This window comes from Triturus cristatus, chromosome 4_2 (assembly GCF_964204655.1).
Source record: "Triturus cristatus chromosome 4_2, aTriCri1.1, whole genome shotgun sequence".
In the NCBI taxonomy this organism is placed as follows: Eukaryota; Metazoa; Chordata; class Amphibia; order Caudata; family Salamandridae; genus Triturus; species Triturus cristatus.
Window position 1 is genome coordinate 297,505,366 of NC_140586.1, and position 21,423 is coordinate 297,526,788.

General features: G+C 45.4%; 1 protein-coding gene across 3 annotated transcripts in view; it reads right to left on the bottom strand.

The window, feature by feature from the left end:
- TNR (tenascin R) overlaps positions 1 to 21,423 on the bottom strand; it is a 1,024,744-nt gene that overhangs the window by 456,626 nt on the left and 546,695 nt on the right. For all 3 annotated transcript variants that reach the window (XM_085601599.1, XM_085601598.1, XM_085601597.1), the window contains exon 3: positions 18,381 to 18,492. The gene's annotated coding sequence lies outside the window, so the exon portion shown is untranslated. The remainder of the gene's footprint in view (positions 1 to 18,380; positions 18,493 to 21,423) is intronic.

Here is a 21,423-nt window from a genome sequence, read left to right on the forward strand (position 1 = left end):
GCCTTTGATGCATCGGAAAAGGCATTTTACCGGTTGCAAACGGGGAGATTCTGAGGCCCGTTTGCGACCGGTAAAATGCTTGATGCATGTGTCCCTTTGTCTCTTCAGTTGATTTTCTGTTAAAAATGTGCTGTTCAGTGTCCATTGCAGACTCTTTTCTCGAGGCAGAAAGTGAATACCTTCAAATCTGGATTATGAGTTCTCATAAGGACATGCGTTGTTCTTCCTGCAGTCTAGGATGTTTCATGGATGATAAACTTTAAAGATACAATAACTTTATAGCAAAAAGTACACTGGCGTACACAGTCTCTTCATGACAGGTGCTTCCAAAAGGGAAAGGAAGGTAGAGGTTTTAGGGCGCCACACATGGTGGTGCAAAATTATTAAAAATTGTGATATAAAGACTTGGGCCCAGTTTTACTAGGAAATCACGCAGGGCATCGCAGCAAGTTGCTGCGCTGCATTCCATGTATGGGAGAAAGGATAACAGTGCCATGTGTACTAAGGAGTCGTGCTGTTCTGCTCTCTCACTGTGCTGGCTCACTTTAAGCTAGCATTTGCGACAACGCAGACAACGTTGCACCATAGGGCAACGGTGTCTGTGCTGTGTTAAGCATAGTTTTCATATGGGAAGGAGTTCCTTCCTCTAAAAAAACCTATGGTTTAAGGTGAGGAGAAATAAAAAATATTTCTCCTTGATACACCGGCCTCAAGAAGGCTTAGGATTTTGGTGCAGATCCAGGTTTATAATTCTTTGTAGATAAGAATTTGTGCCACAACCCATCGGTGGTTGGATGGGAGTACCCATGCACCACCTATGGAATGCTGCATTAACGTAGTGTAACACAAGGCGGCACGCTGTGAGGCTTTGCGTGACTTTTGGTTAGTGTTGGATTGCAAATAACAACACAACACTGAGGCCTTGATTACGAATCTTGCGGTCCACAGACCGATAGACTTGTGGCGACACGGCGGTGGAGGTTTCCTGACCTCCCTATTACAACAAGGGCAGTCAGACCACCATCGGCCCACCGCTGCTGCTAGGGAACCGCCGTGGAGAAGTGTGGCTCACTGGTTAGAGTAGGCAGACCTGGAAGCAGAGGTCAGCCCGGGACCAGGGTTCAATTCCCGGCTCGGCTGGGTCTTGAGTCCATAAATTGTCCATAGACTCGATAATTCTCGCTCCAGTGCATACTCGATTCATGGGTTCACACTCTGCGACTCTGGGCAATAGCTTGCTTAATCTCCACAATGGCCCCTCGCGGCGGGATGCCTGGCTTTCACCTTGTGGATGCCCTGCTGGGTTATCTCACAGGGGAATACCAGGACGGGTTCCCTAAGCAAGCGCTTAGAGACCGGTTGGTGATTTGCGCTATATAAATATCTGTACATTTACATTTACATTCCCTGGCGGTGTTGCTGTGGTTAAAAAGCAGTATTATGCTTGGCGGGATCGCCGTGGTCCCTACAGGGCCCCCTTGTGCATCTGCGCTTTTGGATGCACATGGGGGGGCACAATATGTGCCCCACCCTGTGTGCATGCACACTAGTTCCTGCACAGCATGGACTTTACAGTCAGCATCTTTACAGTCCATGCCATGCAGGAACAGTTTTTGGCATTCCCATTGCGGTGCCTATATTCAGGGCCGTGGGAATGTCAAAAACAAAGCACACCAGACAGGAGGAAACTCCTAATCTGACCGGTGGTCTGACCACAGCTTTGGCAGTGCGGTGGTGGGGCAGAAGGGCAGACCCGGCATCACACCGCCAAAGTCGTAATCAGGCCCTTTGTGTCTGGTTTGCATTCAATCAGTAACACAAGCCTGACACAAAGTCTTTGTAAATCTAGACCTTAGTGTACGTCAGGAGCCTCAACTGACAAAACTGGAAATCCTCACACCATGCCTGATTGCAACTTGCCTCAGATGCAGATTTCACAGCAATTATTACCCCCACGGATCTGTCACAAATATAATCTTGGGAGCATCTTCAAAGAAAGCAGATCGCTGAATTGTATTTTGATGGAAGCTTTTCAATTAACAAGTTTTAATTAATATATATATAAAAAAAAAATTTTTTATAACATTTCATTCAAATGTTAGCTAATCTTTCTTCAACACCATTCAATTTGGATACATTCCTATTTCTACATCAGTCCTAGAAGATTTGGAGGAGAGGTTTCAGTCACAGATCCTGGAAAAACTGAGCCGTTTTAAAGCATGGGCGAAGTGGGCAATGGCCACGGCCCCAACTTTTAAGGACCCCCAGGTAATGGGATTTGAAGGGCCAGAAATCCCAATAACATTGTAAATAAAAAAGATAATTTTCCCATTTAACAGCTGGGCAAGTATGGCCCACCCAATCCTGACCGCTCACTGTCAGGAAGTTGGCAATTAAATTGAAATATCGTCTTTCTATTTCCTGTCTGACTCCCTGCTTCTCCTCACCTCTCCTGCCTCATTCATGTCTCTACCTTTCTGTCTCTCTCTACACATCTCTACTTCTATATGTAGGTACCCTTCTCTTTAGCTCAGCTCTCTCCATCTCACATCTATATAACCTCTCTCTCAACACCTCTCTCTGCCTACCTCTTTCTCGCGTCTTCTCCTCACTCTCTACCAGTAGGTGTCTCTCTCTTCATCTCTAATTTTGTAATCTTTGTCTTTACCTCACCTCTATATCTTTCTTTCCCCGTCTCTCTATATTTTACCCTTCCCTATCACTAGCAGTGTCTTGACCAGTCTCTTTTTTTTGTCTTGACCATTCTCTACCTCACCTCACTGTCTTTCCATCGCTCCTTCCTGTTTATCTCACCCATCTATTTAGCCTTTCTCAAACTCATATTTCTCTTTAGGTCAACTCTCTTATTCTCTCCATATCTCTTTACCTCACCACTCTACCTCTCTCCCAGGCCTCTCTAACTCACAATGTTGTACCTCATCTCACTAACTAATTTCTCTAGCTTGTTCACTACCTCAACTCTCTCTACCAGCCTAGAGTTCTCACTATCTAACTTCTCAATTTACCTAAAAATTCATTTGATATCTCACCTCCACCTCCCCTTCTCTTCTTTTTCTACTCCTGTTCGTGAATCGGGGGACCACTGGCCTTGCCCTCCAACTGTGGCTGAGAACGAGGAGTACGGGTCTCTGTCTGGGCAACACGCCACCCCAGTGAGCTGAGAGTATGGGGTAGTGAGGCTGGCGGCCCGAGGGACAAGACGGAGGCACTCGATTGCGATCCCTGGTCTGCTGAGAGGGTGGCCCCATGATCAGGACAACACTGCAACCAGCAGAGGTTGGTGGCCACAGCGGGAAAAACAAGATGGGCGCCTACCAGCCATGAAGGGTAGCGGCCCCCATCCAGGACAACAGACCTCTAGGACCGGGTAAGAAGAGTCTTAAATACCTTCTCTCCACATCATCCAATGCCTGCATAATGAGAGCCCTAGGTTAAGCCACCGGCAACCCCTTGAGCACCTACGGCTGATCACTAGGAGGGCAGAGCAACAGACAGCTCCATTGGGTGCCTTGGAGAGGAGAGATTGCGACGCGTGACATGCGACACACATAGCTGAATGGGGATTACCTGGCATGACTCCGTGGGATTACGCTGGGTCTGCACTTGCCCCTCATGACTTTGGGAGATCAGTGCTATGGCGCCGGCATATGGGGACCCGTCAGCAACCAGTTATTGCAGGATATAGGGAAAGATGTGGTTGCCGGTCACCTAACTTTACAAGAAACTGCTGATAAGGGCCCGAGTTTCCAGAGGCTAGCTTTGAGGAACACTTTCAGCACTGTCGGCAGGGCATCTGTGGATGCACCGATCCCTAGACCCACTTTGGGTCGAGAGACCCCCTAGATTGGCACAATTGACGGTCCACGTCGCCACTAGCTGTTTAGAACCTGCGCTGACAACTGTGGGCCTTGAGAGAGCTCTCCCTGGAAACTAAGGCGGCGCCCGGCACTCCCCTCCCCCCCATTGGTCTATGCCTCTATGTGATTGAGTGGGAGAACCCTGGCTGCCTAGGCAATATACACAGGGAACAAGAAGCCTAGAGGCCGCAGACGCACAGCGGAAACAAAAACTGTGCTACACACTGACGGGCACCATGGAGCGCTCTATAGCCATGGAACAAACTGTTACGGAAATGCAAGCTGAACTATTGACTCTGAAAACGGCTTTCTCTGACCTCACAGCAAAGACCCCAATCCTGGAACAAAGAGCCGAAGATGCAGAGGGACGCTCTCGGAGATGTAATCGGCGATTCATCAGCTTCCCAGAGGGAGCTAAAGGAAGAACTCCAGAACAGTTCCTAGAAAACTGGATCAAGGAAGCACTGACGGAGGCCTCCCTGTTCGATCTGTTTATAATTGAGAGGGCAAATCGTGAGTTGATCCCGGCCCCTCCAGCCGGTGCTTCGCCTCACAAAGATATTAAACTATGGACACTAGACTGCATTCTCTGGGAGGTCAGGAAGGTGGTGGATCCGCACTTTGAGAACCATAATATACACATATTCCCTGACAATACGAAACTGGTCCAGCAACAGAGGATGTCCTTTGCTGGTGTAAATCAGAAACTGACGGCCATGCAGCTACAGTACATGTTGCTCTATCCGGCCAAGCTAAACGTGATGCAGGAGGGCCACTCACACTTCTTTACTACCCCTGAGGCGGTGTGGGTCTGGCTGAGGTGCGGGGAGAGGTGCGCCCTTTGCCTTCAAGAAAGACAAACGCCTCAGCCTAAGGCAAGCAGCAATCCTGCAAGACCAACAGATGCTGACATATTACCAAATAGTCCTCCCGTTCATCCCAGAGGATAGTGGTACGACAGGACGGATCACTCGACCTGGAGAAGGCCACCTCGGACATGGATGAGGGGCCCCTGCCACACTTGGACCTGGCACGATGCAAATTGAGAGTGAGGAAGCCAGGGCACTGGTGGAAGTTGTGACTGCAACCAGCTCAGGATCCAGCACCGGAGAGATGGTGGAAGACACGCCGCAAAGGGATGATATATGATTCATTGCAGCCCAGTCAGCAGAGCCCTGAATGGACAACAATATCCATGTGGTGGGTGTGGTCCATGAGCTAAACATGTGAGAAAGACTGGCTGTGGTTGCGTATGGTATGCCTGGACCTTGCAGTGCTGGGGCCTGCACATGGTAGGGCGGGAGAGATAAGGATGGCAGCCATGAGTGGACCGGCCCCCTCCCCTCTTTTGTTCTCATTCTTTTTCTTCCCTTCTGTGTTCACACTTTGGATCTTCTTTAGCGTGTTTCCTTTATTTCCCTTCATTGGTGTGAATGTAGCTGAGTGAGAGCGTGGTTGCTTGCGTGGCGGAGGGTATAGGAACATAGGCAGGGTGACATCTGCTACAGCGCCGGGAGCCTTTTTTCGTCCAGCACCATATGGAGACTGTCTGCGTGGTGTACTGCTGAGAAGCCTACAGCATAGGTGTGATTGGGTTCAAGAGTGATACGAGCGAAACATTGCTGAATATGTTATAAATAGTATTCTGTTATTTACGTAGTATCTCTAAGGTCAGGCACATGATTGGGGAGACACAAATTATTCATATAGTGATTACCCAGGGGGTGGGGAAGAGGGGTTGTTATGGTTATAAGAACACTTGTTGGCAGCACTGGCAGCACTTGCGAAATAAAATGGCATTAAGTCATCAAAGAACAAATGGCACAGTTTAGAATTGTGACATGGAATGTACGGAGTCTCAACTCTTTCTACCTCCGCCGCCATGGCATTCACATAGCAATGCTTCAGGAGACACATCTGTCTGAGACCTAGGTTGCTAAGCTCCACAAAAAATGGAGGGGGCGATGTTTGCTGCAACATACTCTGCATATTCCCAAGGGGTTAATACATAGGTGGCCCCACAGGTACCATTCAGGCTCCTTAGCAGTGAAGCAGACATTGAGGAAGGTATGTCAGGATACATGCAGAACTAGACGGTAGGTGGTGTGGGCCGGGGATTTTAATTGTGTACTAGATAGCACATTTGATAGACACTCCCCCAGGATCACCTGCAAGCCAAACATGACAGACGCTCTTTGTGGTGTCATGGACCGCTTGGATTACACAGATACATGGATGCACCCGAGCGGTGGGGGTTACACCTGTTACACTCCTGCAAATAGAGTTTTTAGCAGACTGAATCACTTCCTGCTTTCAGGCGAGGCTGCGGTGTTGGCACTCTGAGTCCAGGTGTTGGGACGCTACCTCTCAGATTACGCTCTGGTGCCCCGGAATGGGGGCCCTGGTGCTGCGGTCCTAGAGTTCCGTTATGGACACTACAACCACACAGGTTAAAGGACAATGCCTTTAAAGGAGAAATCAAGGGAGCGCTGAGCAACTTCCACAATATAAATTGGGGATCCACTGGGAGAAGGGGGATGGAATGGGAAACCCTGAAAATCGTGATGCGCGTAGAATGCTGCAAGATGGTGGGATCCCAAAGGTGACAACTAGAGAAAGGGCTGACACAGGCAGTCAGTGCCCTGGAGAAGCTGCAGAGGACAGATTCTGATTGACCCTTGGCGGCGGAGCAGTTACTACATGCCCACTTTAGAGAAGGACAGATATGGGACAGGCTAGATTGCTTGGTCCGCCGCGAATATTGTCAATTGCTCCATCGGAGGGAGACAAGTCAAGTCATTTATTGGCATGGCTACTTAAGCGGGAGCAACCTCCTCTTATTATCCTCATGCTCCGAAAACCAGACGGCAGCTAAAACTCCACACAAAATAGGGTTAACTCCCTCCTACATGCCCACCTGTCATCTGCATAATAGGCCTGTAACAAGGAGTAGGCAGGGATGCCCCGCAGGGGTATAATTACCTTAGTACCTACCAGGATAGCAAGAAGGGTAGAACCCCCTAAAAGTAAAATGAAAATTGCTTGTTGGGTGCAGAGTGCTTCTACGGGACCCTGACCCCAAATTTGATAGTATGGTAATCATGAATGTATATATGCAGGGGGTTAGCCCGTAAAACTATATATCAGGAATGGGGTGTTTTAAGGAAGACCCGGATTATCTGTATGAAAAATATGATAAAGACATGTTTTAATTAATGGGAGACCTTTATCACAAAATTAGCCCAAAAATGATTTACCCATGCTTCAAAGAGCTGTTGGGTACATACAACATAAATGAAGCAAGTTTCCCTGAAACCAAAATGTCAGCAAGGGATATTGTACTAGAAAAGTACTTAGCCAGAAAGAAGTGGTTCTGTCTGAATGGCAGGATGGAGACTGATCGCAATCATTTAAAGTTGGATTGCAGCCCTGCCAAATTGACTACATTTTTATGTATACCTGGAATATTTAAAGCATTAAGAGTTTCTCAGTAATACAAGGAGAGAGAAGTGACCATGATGTTCTATGATTAAAATTATTCAGGGGGGGAAGGGCCCTACGAGAAAAGATAATTACCCAAGGAGCATCGCCACAAGAATGACAGAGGAATGCCTGGAAAATCTGGTTAATTTGCAGCAGAACTTAATATTAGAAAGCTAAGGGTAGTAAATCTAGAGAGAAACGATAATATAATTAACCAACTGGTCCAGTGCCTTAGGGTGAAGTTAAGATAAACCATAAACAGCGCCAAAAGGAATGTGTATAACCATGGAAAGAGAAGGGAATGTTTTATTGAGGAAAATAAAGAGGCTAATGAGGAAAGGGGAATAAAGTCTAATCTGGAAAGTTATAGTAATCGGGTGAAACTAAGGGAAATAAAATACTTATCCGGAACCAGAAAAGGAAATTTAAAGAGAAATGCTGGTGCAACTTACTGGAAGTAATAGAAACAAAAGATGTAAGAAAGTTCTGGAAGCTAAGACAGGAGGGCTCAGGCAAAACGCAGGAGGCAATGAACTGTGGGGTGGAGGAAGCTGCTTGGGAGGAGTACTTGGAGGAAATCTATGGTAAAAGGCAAGAGACAGTGGAAAGAAGTAGAACACACTGGGTAGGGGTGGAGGATGACATTAGAGCATGCTCTTCTGCAGAGAATATAAAATGAATTATAGCAAACTTAACTCCGAGCCGTGCAGTGGGCCCCGATAATCTTCCAGCCACAATAATAAAGGCCCCGCTTGGGTAGTGGGCAGATCTTCTGTCTCGGTTATTCTCCTTCATACTTGACACAAGACAATTTCCAGATAGTTGGAGAGGTGCTATAATACGACCCATTCATAAGAGAGGAGATATAAGGTTCCCTAAAAACTATAGGCTGATTAACCTTTAAGATGTGGGTGAAAAAGTATTTGCAAAACTCCTTCTTCAAATAATGAAGGACTGGGTCGAAATGAAATCAATAGACCCCCCAGAACAAGGTGGTTTGCAAAGAGGGTCACTCCACCACTGATCACTGCTTTGCCCTCTGGTCCATTGCATGGAAGTCAGTTGAGCAAAGAGGGGGGTTGCTTTGTTGCTTCGTAGAACTTCTGTGCCACCTTTGATCTGGTTGACCAGGACCGTCTATGGGAAACCATTACAATTTATGATATCCCAAAGAGAATTCTGGGCATAACACACAAACACAATTGGGCCAAATTCATTATAGATACAGAGGGGTCACTGACGCGGAGAATAGGAATTAACAATGGATTAGGACAGGGTTGCATGCAGGCCCCACTGCTACTTTCCATATTTGTTGCACAACTCCTCAAGATACTGGCGGGGGCAAAAGGCGCTAGCCCTAGAATGGATAAAAATCACATATCATGCCTTCTGTATGCAGACAACGTTGTCTTTTTAGATCATGCGGAGATGAGTCTACAGAGAAAGTTGAATGCATTTAGGAATTACTGTAGCCACAAACAGTTATCCATAAATATGGACAAAACCAAAGTGGTGTGTTTTGGCAAAAAAGTTGATAAATGCAGTTGGCATTTGGGAACCACTGGACTGGAAACAGTTAATGCATATGAATAACTAGGAATTTGGTTTGAAAGGTCCCTGAACTAGTATTCTAAATTGGAGGCTCTTAATGTGAGGACCCTTGCCTCACTGGGTGGCTTGGGAAAATTCAACCAGGACAATGGGGATAGGTCACATAGACCAGGTCCAATAGATTTCATGGCTACGATACCGCCACAACTACAATATGGAGCTGAATTTCTTTGCATCAGTGGTAAGAGGGGATGGGACACCATTGAAGTGAAATGCATTATGTCCTTAATGTCCCTGCCAGGTTCCTTCATGGTATAGGCCATTAGACTAGAGGCAGCTTTTACCTCATGGAACAAGTGACTTTAATAAGATTCTGGAAAAGACAGAGGAACAGAAAATCTCCCATTGGTGCAAAAAAGAGAAAAAGCATAGAGTAGCTAAATGGGCCTAAGGGGCTAGAAAAAAATCTGACATCAGTTTGAAGGGATATGAAGGTGAGCCTATGTCATGAAACACTGCAAGCTGAAGTCTCCAAGGGGGAGCTGAGGTCTATTGGAAGAGAATTATCCTGGGAAATGGACTGGCAGCATCTGGGTGGAACAAAATCAGTTGAATTTATGCTAAATTCATGGCAGGAGGAAGTCTGGTTTCCTTACCTGGATATCCTGCCAAACTGCTCGTTTAGGTGCAAAATATTAACAATTAGAATCAGCGTCAATCCTTATTATAAAAATGGGAAAACAAAAAGAGAAATGATCCAACCTGTTGGCAATTGCACATGTGGGCTACATACGAAATGCAACATCTTGCACTTGTTAGTGGATTGCTTAAAGGTGCTTCCCTTGCAGAAACTGATTTTGTGCCCAATGTTTTATAAATATGGAATAATGAACAGTGCGCAGGCTGTAGAGTTCATTACTGATATGCAACACTTAGACATTGCAATTGCTAATGGAAGGTTTATGACTGCAGTCAAAAAGTCATGGTCGGATAAATAAAATGAAGGAGGTGTCTAGATAATATGCTCTAGTAGTTATAAGAAATGAAATGGTATAAATATAATTTGGAAGTTTAAATGTTACTGTTTTACCTTGGTTTTAAATTAGAAGCTCCTGAGGTGTCTACCCTACATAATAAAATGAAAATGTATGTATTAAATTTAATGATAGGTGAGGCAGCTAAGAATGGACAGGTTTGAGTACCCAATTTTAAAATAAGAATGTCTGAGAACCTTGTCGACATTTTTTAATGATATGAGTACAAAGGGGTATCCAAATATATGGCCTTCTAACTGTTTCAAATTGTATCAGCTGGCATATGAATTGGGGTGCTGAAATTTTTAATTTTGTAAACGTTTTTATTTAAATAGTTAAATGTTTTAGATAAGGTGACTATATGTGCTACTGCGTTGTTTAAAGACCATTGGTCTAAATAAACATTCTTTTGACTGACTGACAGAGAAAGATTCATCTCCCTACAGAACAAAGTCTCAAAGAGAAAGGGATTCATGTCACAACAGCTTGCTCAGAATCTGCTAGAGCAAAGAAGGCCAGAATCTCAAGAGATTTATGGCCACCAAAATACAAGATTCATCCTCTATAGCATGTTTTCAAGATAAACAGTATCTCCCTGAAGGCTATCTACTTCACAAAGACTCCAGGTCTCAGCCTTTGTTCAAAATGTGGCTCTCAAGTCATTTTTTCTGTAGGGCCGAAGGGACTGAATGGCAACTGGGTAACCCACGTGAAAAGTATTGCCATTGTCTCTGGAGCCACTGCATCTATATATTACTGCAAGTTTGCAGAATTGCCATGTAGCCTGTGTTTAGGCTTTCACTTCCAGTTAGTAGCCCAGTCAAACAGTTAACCTCTTCTGTGCCCATGACGAGATAGTCTCGTCATGGAGCACGGTTGCGCTGTGCCCATGACGAGACTATCTCGTCATGAACCCCGCCCGCTAATGTAACGGCCGGCACAGGAGGGGGAAAGGGCGGGGCACTGAAGGGGTTAAGTCTTATTCTTGGTGGTTTGTTGTGGGGTAAAATGATTTAGCCAGCACATGTATATCACACAATAACTTTAATAAACCAGCAGTGTTACGTCTGTAAAAGAAACACGCATTTTTATCTTCAAGTATAAAGGCTCAGTGAACATGATGGTATAGCACACAATACTGATTCTGCATGCATATACAGGAAAATGCTATGAGGTCTTGCATGGGGGCGCAACCAAAGTGCATCATTTAATTTATGGCAGCCTTATCCAACAGTAGCTTGTGAGCTACTGGTAGCTCTCCAGTTAGCAGTATCATTCCTGTGTGCAGCCCAGCCTACTAAATTAGAAGTTGTTGTCTGACTGAATTGATTAATTTATGCCCAAATGAAAAAGTGTGCATTTAAGAGAAAAATGTGCATACTTTCAGATGTGCAGTTCAAATCACTTTATTTCGACCACCAGGGCCATAAAAATACATACAATATAAAAACATGGACAAAAACATGCATAAAAAAGTTTTTACAAACAAGACTAAAATAAAAGATCGGAATACAATATATAAAAGAAGGTTTACATGAGCATATGTGCAAAAATCATACATCATGCTAATGCCCATTAGCTGTCTAGGTAATCTATATGGCAGCCAGAAGTGAAAAGGAAAACCGTCCTACCGGGCATTTACAAAACGGTACAGCAAGGTAAAGCCTGGTAGGAAATCTAAGCAGAGTCAAGTAACAGAGGGAGGAAGGGCCTTCCTTCAGAGCACCCACATAGCACCCAGTCATTTCGCAACAGAAATGGCTATTACTGGACGGCAATCTGAGGGTGAGAAGGGTGACCGAATGGCTACATACCATGTAGGCTTTATTTATATGGGTGCTAACCAAGTGTGACTAGGGGAGGCATAGCCTGGGAACACTAACAACACACGTGGGATGCTCTCTTCTGAAGAGCTACAAGTTGGACACATACTTTCAGAACTCGTTTGCTGATGTTTGGAGAAATATAGGGGCATATTATCAAGACAGGCGATAAAATTATCGCCGCTTTAGCGGCAGAAAACTGCCGCTAAAGCGGCGATAATGGGTTTGATAATATGCTCTATGGAATTCCAATTGAAGCCCATGTTAGATGTTCTTCACATCTAACATGGACTTCAATTGGAATTCCATAGAGCATATTATCAAGCCCATTATCGCCGCTTTAGCTGTAGTTTTCTGCCGCTAAAACGGCGAAAAGTTTATCGCCTGTCTTAATAATATGCCCCATAGATATTTGAGTAATAAATGATGTGACATTGTGAGACTTATTGCTGTTGGTATGGTTACCTTGGTGCCATGAACATCTCAACCTATGGTGTTATGTATTAACAATGCAAAGAGATTCCAAGCAGACAAACCCCTTTTTAAATTACTGCTGGCAACCCTGCTTTGTGCACTGAGGTGATGGCTGCAGGTAAACAAGCATTGGACGGCCACTAATTTAGTCCTGTTAGATGTGGTCACTATAACAACACTGATAATAATAGTAGCTCGGATGCTTTTCATTCAACATAAGTAGCTCTTATTACAGAAAAGGTTGGAGACCCCTGGTTTATTGAGAGGATGAGTGTTCGCAGTGGCATTTCCAGTTCAGCGTACATGCTCCCAGCGCAATCAGGGCTACGAGTGTCATCCTGGGATCTGCATTATTTATCACATCTGTTAATATCACACACCCCGGGGGTCAGATGAATGTCATTACTAACGAGTGTTCCCCTTTTAATTGTTAATTAATATGAGGATGTTGAGGCTTTCTGCACCGCAATCTCCATGTCCCAATACCCACTGGGTATATTCCCCTGCTAAAGCCATCAGGTGTGACCTGTCGGAATGTATCTGGCTTGCGTGGACATGAGCACACTTTCTAATTACTGGGGGCAGTAACTCTGATCCACTTGTATGTGTGACCCTGTACAAACGTGTTGGACCTGAAGTTGTAAACTATTGGGACACCTGTAAAAAGAGGCCTTTATGTTTGTTTTACAAAAAACCTTGATTTGTTACGTACATACGTATTATTTTTTATTTTTTAAAACAACCTGAAGTGGCTGTGTGCACATATGTGTAGATTGTAGGATGCATTATAAAATATCAGTCACTGTACCATATCAGACTGTATCATAGGACTAACCAACATAGGTGCAAGAAGGCTGGACCCCGTCTGATTTTTGGCATATTTATCAGGGCATAATTCCACATTTTTAGAATATCCACAAAGATACATTGGCATGTAATTAATGTAAATACCATTTGTTTACATTGTGGGTGGTTATCTTGAATATCTGGCATGGATCTGGTCCATGTTGGACACCCCAGTGTTTAGTTACATTGGAGAAGGGTGACATCACAATGGATTCAGAATGCGGCCGTGGCAGGTGTTGTCCCAAACCTCTCAGGTAGCTTACATGAGATGTGAAAGATGTGAAGACTTGCAGTTGTCAGTGGCTTATCCTTTCTTTATTATGTACACTTTGAAAATGATCTGCATGGAAATGAGAACCCACACAAGGCCCACTTTTTAGGTTCAGTAATTCCAAGCAAAGCTGAGAATAATGGAAGATTAGGCTAGAAGTCTTGTGACTTTAAATGTGACTACCAGTCAAATGCATTTCTCAAAGGCGATTAGCAAACACAGACACATTCTGTTTCATGCCTCAACATTAGAATAGTACAACATTGGCCAGATATTGAGCTTTACATTTCTCATAGCGTGTCAACTACTTCACACTATGGACCCGATTCCGATCTCGTTCGGAAAGCAAACCGAACGACTCATGTCCGCAATACTTTCCATACGACTCGTGTCAGGGGAGTCCGACCGAACAAGAACGATGCATTTGAATGCATCCGGATACGATTCGGTCGGACTCCCATTGACTTCAATGGGAGCCTGTGTACCGAACGCGTACACAGGCGTACACTGGCTCCCATTGACAAAAGGGGTGGTTGGGGATAATCGTGAACCCTGTGGTGTCACCCCTTGGTGCCTGCCACAGTGTGCATAGCCTGAAAGGGGGACCCATGGGTACCCCCACGGGCACGATTTGTAGGGCCCTGGGTGAAAGGGGGCCTGCTATGGACCCCCAAACACCGATTCCGGCAGCCTGTTCGATCCAGGCAAAATGAATCGTAAAGGCTGTCCGAATTGTTCATCATACTTGCTTGTCTGGAAAACCTACTCCATAAATCAGTACTATTCGGCTCCAGAGGGCTCCATTTCTCCATATGCCTTCCGGAAACGATTCGGTCAGCACTAAGGGTTTCCAGGCATTGTACTTGGACGTTCGGAATTGGGAAGGACTCGGTAGGAAACAAGGGCTCCGGATCGGTTTAGGTAAAACCAAATCCGATTCAGAGCCCTTCCGACAGAGATCGGAATCCGGCCCTATGTATAAAGGGGGGAAGAATTGCATCTCCGATTGTTTAATATCTTTGAGGAAAGTCTGTCTTTGCCAAAGTCACATTGTTACTAGAATCCAGGGTCCCTCACTGAGTCAATATTGGAAGCAATTTCTACTATTTGAACTTTAAAACAATACACAAAAATACAAAAACAAGTAACACACCAAGCAAATGATCAGATATTGAAATATTTTTCCTAATTCCAATCAAGTATACAAAAGGCCTTCACGTTTTCAATTTTGTTTCTTTATTTGTATATAATTTATTAATGTTAATGCATTTATTGTAATACTATTTCATTCTGTAACGCAGTCGTAGACCATCCGAGCTTGCCTCGTGGACCCCCAGGGGTCCACAGACCACAGGTTAAGAACCACTAGACTATAGGTTATGAATTAGTTCTCTTAGGTTTTGCTGCTAATTACTAAAGCTAAAAACAGGCTCTCTTTTTAGAAAAGATGCAGAGTCACCGGCTTTGCTTGTTTCTTGATTCAAGGGTAAAATCACTTCTATAAACGACAATGAGGGTAGAGCGGTTCGTTCTTTATCATAAACAGCAGTTCTGTTTCCTTGTTTCATAAATATTTGCATGAAAGTAGAGTTTAGGGCTGAACTACAAAACACATTGCTAAGCAAATTTATATTATGCATTTTACCCACTTCGATGCTCTAGAGCCACATATCTATAGCCTAAAATCCAGGGAAAGCAGGGGCATATTTACAATAAACTGACGGAGCGCAGTGTAGCTCCAAAATTGCTAAAGCCACGCTCCATCAGTTTAAAAACACAGGGATGCGTCGTATTCACAAGAATGCAGCGCACCAGTGCATTTCCCCTAGTGCTGGCACTAAATGTAGCTGCCTAGCACCAACGCAGGCATCCTTGCACCATAGTGCAAGGGTGTCTGTGTTGCAGGGAATGATTGTTCATTCTGCAGCAAACATAGAAAGAGCAAATCGCCAGTAGTGATTGTTCATGTGCAGGAAGGTGTCTTTCCTGCACATAAACAATCAGTAATGGCGATTTGTAACTTCTATGTGTGCCGCTTTATGCAGCACACATAGAAGTTGCAACTCGTCATTATTTAATGATTGTTTATGTGCAGGAAGGGACACCTTCCTGCACATGAACAATCACTACTTGCGATTTGCTCTTTCTATGTGTGCTGCAGAGTGCAGCACATAAAGAAACAGCAAATACAAAGAGAAATTAATTATTTCTCCTCGTTTCTGCATGTTAAGACCAGATTTTCCCTGGTCTTATATTTGGCGCTGCCCCATATTTACGCCACCCTTGTAAATAGAGGGCAGCGTCAAAAGCGATGGGTGTTGTGGCGGAATGCCCATAGCACTACCCATTGCCAGCCCCTTTCACGCTAAGTGCTGCGTGAAAAGGGGCCTTATTTATAAGGTAGCGTTAAGCCACGTTAAGTGGCTTAACGCTGCCTTGTAAATAAGGCGAAGGGCTTATCGCCACCAGACCGCCATAAACAGTGACGCTCTGGTGGCAATAAGCCTTTGTAAATCTGCCCATAAGTTCCTCAGTCCAGCGCTAGTGAATTAAATTATTACTATCCATGGTTTGCAAAATATTCTGGCTGTAACTTTTCATATTAAAATTGAAACTTTCAAACACTTTATGGCGGTTCAAAAAAACAGATAGCCAACATCCAACCGGTTTCAAAGTTGCGAGGAAATCCCTTTTAAATCACTTCTAAAGAGCCAGCTAGCATTCATAAGGAACAATTGCCACTGTGTGAGCAAACAGGAAATGCATGAAACTCTATAAAACATTATAGGTAAATTAAAGGGTGAGCAGTATGAGCTGATACATTTTTAAAAGTAAGTAACAGAAAACAACTACGGCTGACACCTGGTTCGGCACCTCAATCCCAGTACATCAACATATAAAAAGTCCTGTGCACAATTCTTCTGGAGTTCACCGTAGAAAGACTCCACTGGAGACCAGATGAAAAGATTGAAACAGAACAAAATGAAGTCCTTTGTATTTCCTTTATTCTTGTAATGTAAAAGTATATGATAAAACCTCAGCCAACGCGTTTCATTCTTAACATAAGAACTTCTTCAGGGCAAATTGGAGTAATCGTAGCTATCAACAAAAGTCGTATAGTATAAGCAGTCCCATAAGTATTCCCGAATCAAATGGTTGGTACGATAATTAGTAATAATGGTGATGGTCACCAAATAGTAAATTTCAGCTCAACAAGATTCTCTTGGGTCACTCAATGATAAGAGTACACAAACCCACAAAACGGGATCCAAAGATGTAGAAAGTCCCGCAGCACCAACCGGCAGCACGATCAGTAACGATGTAATCCATTCTTAAAAGTATACTATCTTCAGCTATCTCAAAAGGAACTTCAACCAAATTAACCTGCTGATTTCAATTTCTTCTTTTTAACCAGGAAGAGACAAAGGCATGCTATTCAGCATGTGTGTTTTTTGGGTGGGTGAAGTTTTGGGGTTTTCTCCAGGCAAAGATCATTAACCACAAGTTGTGTGTGTGCTGCATGTGGGCAGATATCTGCATGTAAGTTGCATTTGCTACATGGCCTCGCATAAGAACATGCGTTCCAAATTATGCCCATACTATTTCTAAAGTCATTCATCAACAGTGCTAGTGCAGTGCAGCGACCGTGGCACACATCCAGTTTCACAGTTCTCACAACACAGTTTCTTCTCAAACCAAATCTCCCATAAGAGAAGATCATGCAAATGACATAAGCAGGAGGAAGAAGGAAATTTCACCTGTTAGTGGTAAACCAATAATGTGGACCTACGCAAGATTACTCTCACATAATACAAATTATGCACAGCCCTACTCACAAACAGGTAACAGTTCAAGATGGCAGCTGGTTGAATGGCGCAGCCACTGTCTTGCTCCACTTTATATGGGTGATAACATTGCTGCTGAGAGGCAGGAAGGTGAAATCTGATTGTTTCCATACTGATCTGTGCCTCTGATAGGCCAGTGATGACCCATAAGACTCAGCCTATTTTCCAACAAGTCGGGCATGTGACTGACCCATCCCCAATTTATCTTTTCAGAGGCTGACACAAGGCTGTCTCTGTTCCAGCTCAAATGAGATGTAATACTTTAACAAGTGACTAACTCTTTCCTGTTCCAGTGATCATTGAAATTAACATTTCCCCAGCTCTTTTGAAGTAAAAAAATAAATAAGAATGTAGGGGGTCAACGATTTCCTGAGGATCAGGCCGCCAAGGATGTTGAATGAAGGGGTTGCTTAATAACCAGGCTGCCTTTGAACACAAAGTAGATGGGAGAGGCTTTTACATAGGTATCATCAAAACCACAAAAGGTAATGGGAGGAATTATTGCTATATGTCTAACCACTGGCAATCATTCGGGCTAGCATTACAACCAATGGGATTGGGTGTTATGAGGGAGTGGCCTCTCCATGAAGGGCTGTACTGCTTTGTAGAGTAAATGAAACAGCTCTAGCATAAATGATGTCATCAGTGATGCCATCAAGGATGTCATTTGAGATGGCATCAGTGATGCCATTAATGATGTCATTGAACATGTCATCAGTGATGTAGTATGTGAGGTTGTAAGCAGTGCATGGAGGCGGCGCAAGTTATAGTTAGCTCAGTAAACTATAACTGGAGAATTTGTCGTTTTTTTTTTTACTAAACCCATATTTTAATATATTTATTACAAGGCCTAATTATAACTCCACATACAAGATGGCATATACGTGAATGACTGTGCTTATCACATATTGGATGGCTGATCTAGGTCAAAGTTGTAGAACCCTTTAACTCTGTACTCATACCTCTTTCCACTTGGACTTTTGCTCTGTACGTTTTGTAACTTCGCTCTCAGTTTTCACTGTTACCAGGGCATTTTCAGTCCACCTTCTCTCCAGTTATGCACGTCCTGGATAATTACTTACCTTACCTTGAGTGATAAAATCATTGATTAAAACGTGAAACTACATTAATAATACATTATCTGTTGACACACCATTATTGGCATCAAAACCTACCGAACGTATTCAGCCTTGATAAAGTCCGAAAGGGTGGAAACAAGTGTTGGCTGCTCTATTCTTCTTGGCTGTTCATCTTTTTACATCAACAACTGTGAAAACGTGACAGCTCCTGAAAAGGAATACATGTTATTACTACTCAATCACAAGCGTTAGAGGAATTTTTTTACTGATATTCAAACAACTGTATACCTAAGCGTGGTGTGTGCTCCATCCTTTTTGCTCCAAACTATAAAGTAACTTTAAACTTTGGTGTGCTCAGGGAATGATCAATTTTTTCTCATTTGTGGTACTGCCACAGTTCTGTAGGACTCCCAAGGGAACAACTGTCTTGATATCTATATTTATTTAAGCTTAATTTCTCAAAAACAGCTGGACACATTTACATCACATGACAAAAGCACACTTTCTGAAAAAAATTTACCTTTCTGCCAAAATTGATTGAATGCTATTCAGTTATTTTTTCTAAAATGTTTTTTAAAATTCCTATGGGGAACAGCATGAGGAAAATATGTGTTTTGGGACCCTCTTTTTTCTTGGCCCTTGCTTGTCTGTGCACCCTGAAACTTTCTAGGAAAGAGCTACGGTGGATGAGCATAATTTTTTTTAAGTTTCATGAAGATTCATCAAACTGCGCCAAAGTTATTAGCAAAGCAAAAAGCGTTCTTCCTATGGAAATTCTGATCTAACAATAACTATACAGTTCTCAATGGGAATTCCACCTTTTCATTAGGCGCATCATACCCTCTCCCCTTAAAGAGAGCCCATCGCAAAGCCAGGCCATGCAAAAAAGCAATTGCTGATACCACTAATATGGCAATTAGAGAAACAAAGGTGAGAACTTTTAATAATGTTATTATATAATTAGAAGATATTTGTATCCTAGACATCCTATTGCTTAAAGGCATTACGAAATGGGGTTTTCAGACACCATCTTCCATGAGGCTTTCCTTGTTTTGACGGTTCTTTGTGCTTGTTTGGGCTAAACTTGTTTTTTTTTCCCTGTTTTAGCGTTCATTTTTGCCTGTTTGTACTGTATTTTAAGTTTTGTTCCGTGTTGCCCTCCTTCCTTGTTGCCCGCCTACCTCGACGCCCCCCGCCCTCCCTTCCCGCCACCGCCGCTTGTCCCCGCCCCTTTTTGCCTTCTGTAACCCTCCCCGCTCCCGCCTCCCAGCTGCTCCGCCCACCCGCGCACTTGGCCTTAAATGGCGACCGTGCGACGCAGGTGAGTGTGACCCACTTGTGGGACACCCCCGCGCCGCACGGCCACCAGCTGCTGCGTGTGCCCCTTGCCGCCCTCTGCCTCGCTGCTGCCTCGTTTGCCGGCTGCCGCCGCTGCGAGTGGCTTTCCTTGTTTTGACGGTTCTTTGTGCTTGTTTGGGCTAAACTTGTTTTTTTTTCCCTGTTTTAGCGTTCATTTTTGCCTGTTTGTACTGTATTTTAAGTTTTGTTCCGTGTTGCCCTCCTTCCTTGTTGCCCGCCTACCTCGACGCCCCCCGCCCTCCCTTCCCGCCACCGCCGCTTGTCCCCGCCCCTTTTTGCCTTCTGTAACCCTCCCCGCTCCCGCCTCCCAGCTGCTCCGCCCACCCGCGCACTTGGCCTTAAATGGCGACCGTGCGACGCAGGTGAGTGTGACCCACTTGTGGGACACCCCCGCGCCGCACGGCCACCAGCTGCTGCGTGTGCCCCTTGCCGCCCTCTGCCTCGCTGCGGCCTCGTTTGCCGGCTGCCGCCGCTGCGAGTGGCTTTCCTTGTTTTGACGGTTCTTTGTGCTTGTTTGGGCTAAACTTGGTTTTTTTTCCCTGTTTTAGCGTTCATTTTTGCCTGTTTGTACTGTATTTTAAGTTTTGTTCCGTGTTGCCCTCCTTCCTTGTTGCCCGCCTACCTCGACGCCCCCGCCCTCCCTTCCCGCCACCGCCGCTTGTCCCCGCCCCTTTTTGCCTTCTGTAACCCTCCCCGCTCCGGCCTCCCAGCTGCTCCGCCCACCCGCGCACTTGGCCTTAAATGGCGACCGTGCGACGCAGGTGAGTGTGACCCACTTGTGGGACACCCCCGCGCCGCACGGCCACCAGCTGCTGCGTGTGCCCCTTGCCGCCCTCTGCCTCGCTGCTGCCTCGTTTGCCGGCTGCCGCCGCTGCGAGTGGCTTTCCTTGTTTTGACGGTTCTTTGTGCTTGTTTGGGCTAAACTTGTTTTTTTTTCCCTGTTTTAGCGTTCATTTTTGCCTGTTTGTACTGTATTTTAAGTTTTGTTCCGTGTTGCCCTCCTTCCTTGTTGCCCGCCTACCTCGACGCCCCCCGCCCTCCCTTCCCGCCACCGCCGCTTGTCCCCGCCCCTTTTTGCCTTCTGTAACCCTCCCCGCTCCCGCCTCCCAGCTGCTCCGCCCACCCGCGCACTTCGCCTTAAATGGCGACCGTGCGAACGCGCAGCGGTCACGCGCAGCGGGCGCGCCGATTGTGCGCCGAAGGCGCGCCAAAGGTAAGCCCGTCTGCGCCCGTCCGCGACCGGATCGCGCCCAGCGCCAGGACCCCTGGGCCTCGAAGGCCTCGACCTACCCGCCTGACGTACTCAGCCGCCACCCTCATCGCTCTCAACACCGGCCAACACCCAGAATGCCATCAAGCCACTCCACGAAGTACCCACGGACCTTTCAGCTGCCACGCCTGCAAGTTCTCCTGCATCCAGACCAGCCCCGCACCAGCACCCGCCAAGTCGAACTCCAGCAGCACCCACCTCAAGTGCATCCTGCTCAACACCCGCTCCATCCACAGACACGCCATCGAACTCTGGAACCTCCTAGACGCCACAGCCCCTGACGTTGCCTTCCTCACGGAGACCTGGATGAACGCCTCTTCAGCTCCCGACATCGCCATCGCTATCCCAGAGGGCTACAAGATCGTCCGGAGGGACTGAAACGCCAACCAGATGGGAGGAGGCATCGCCATCATCCACAGGAACACCATCCGTCTCACGACCAGCACCGACAACACCCTGACCAGCGCCGAACACCTGCATTTCCAGATCCACACCAACCCGAACACCACC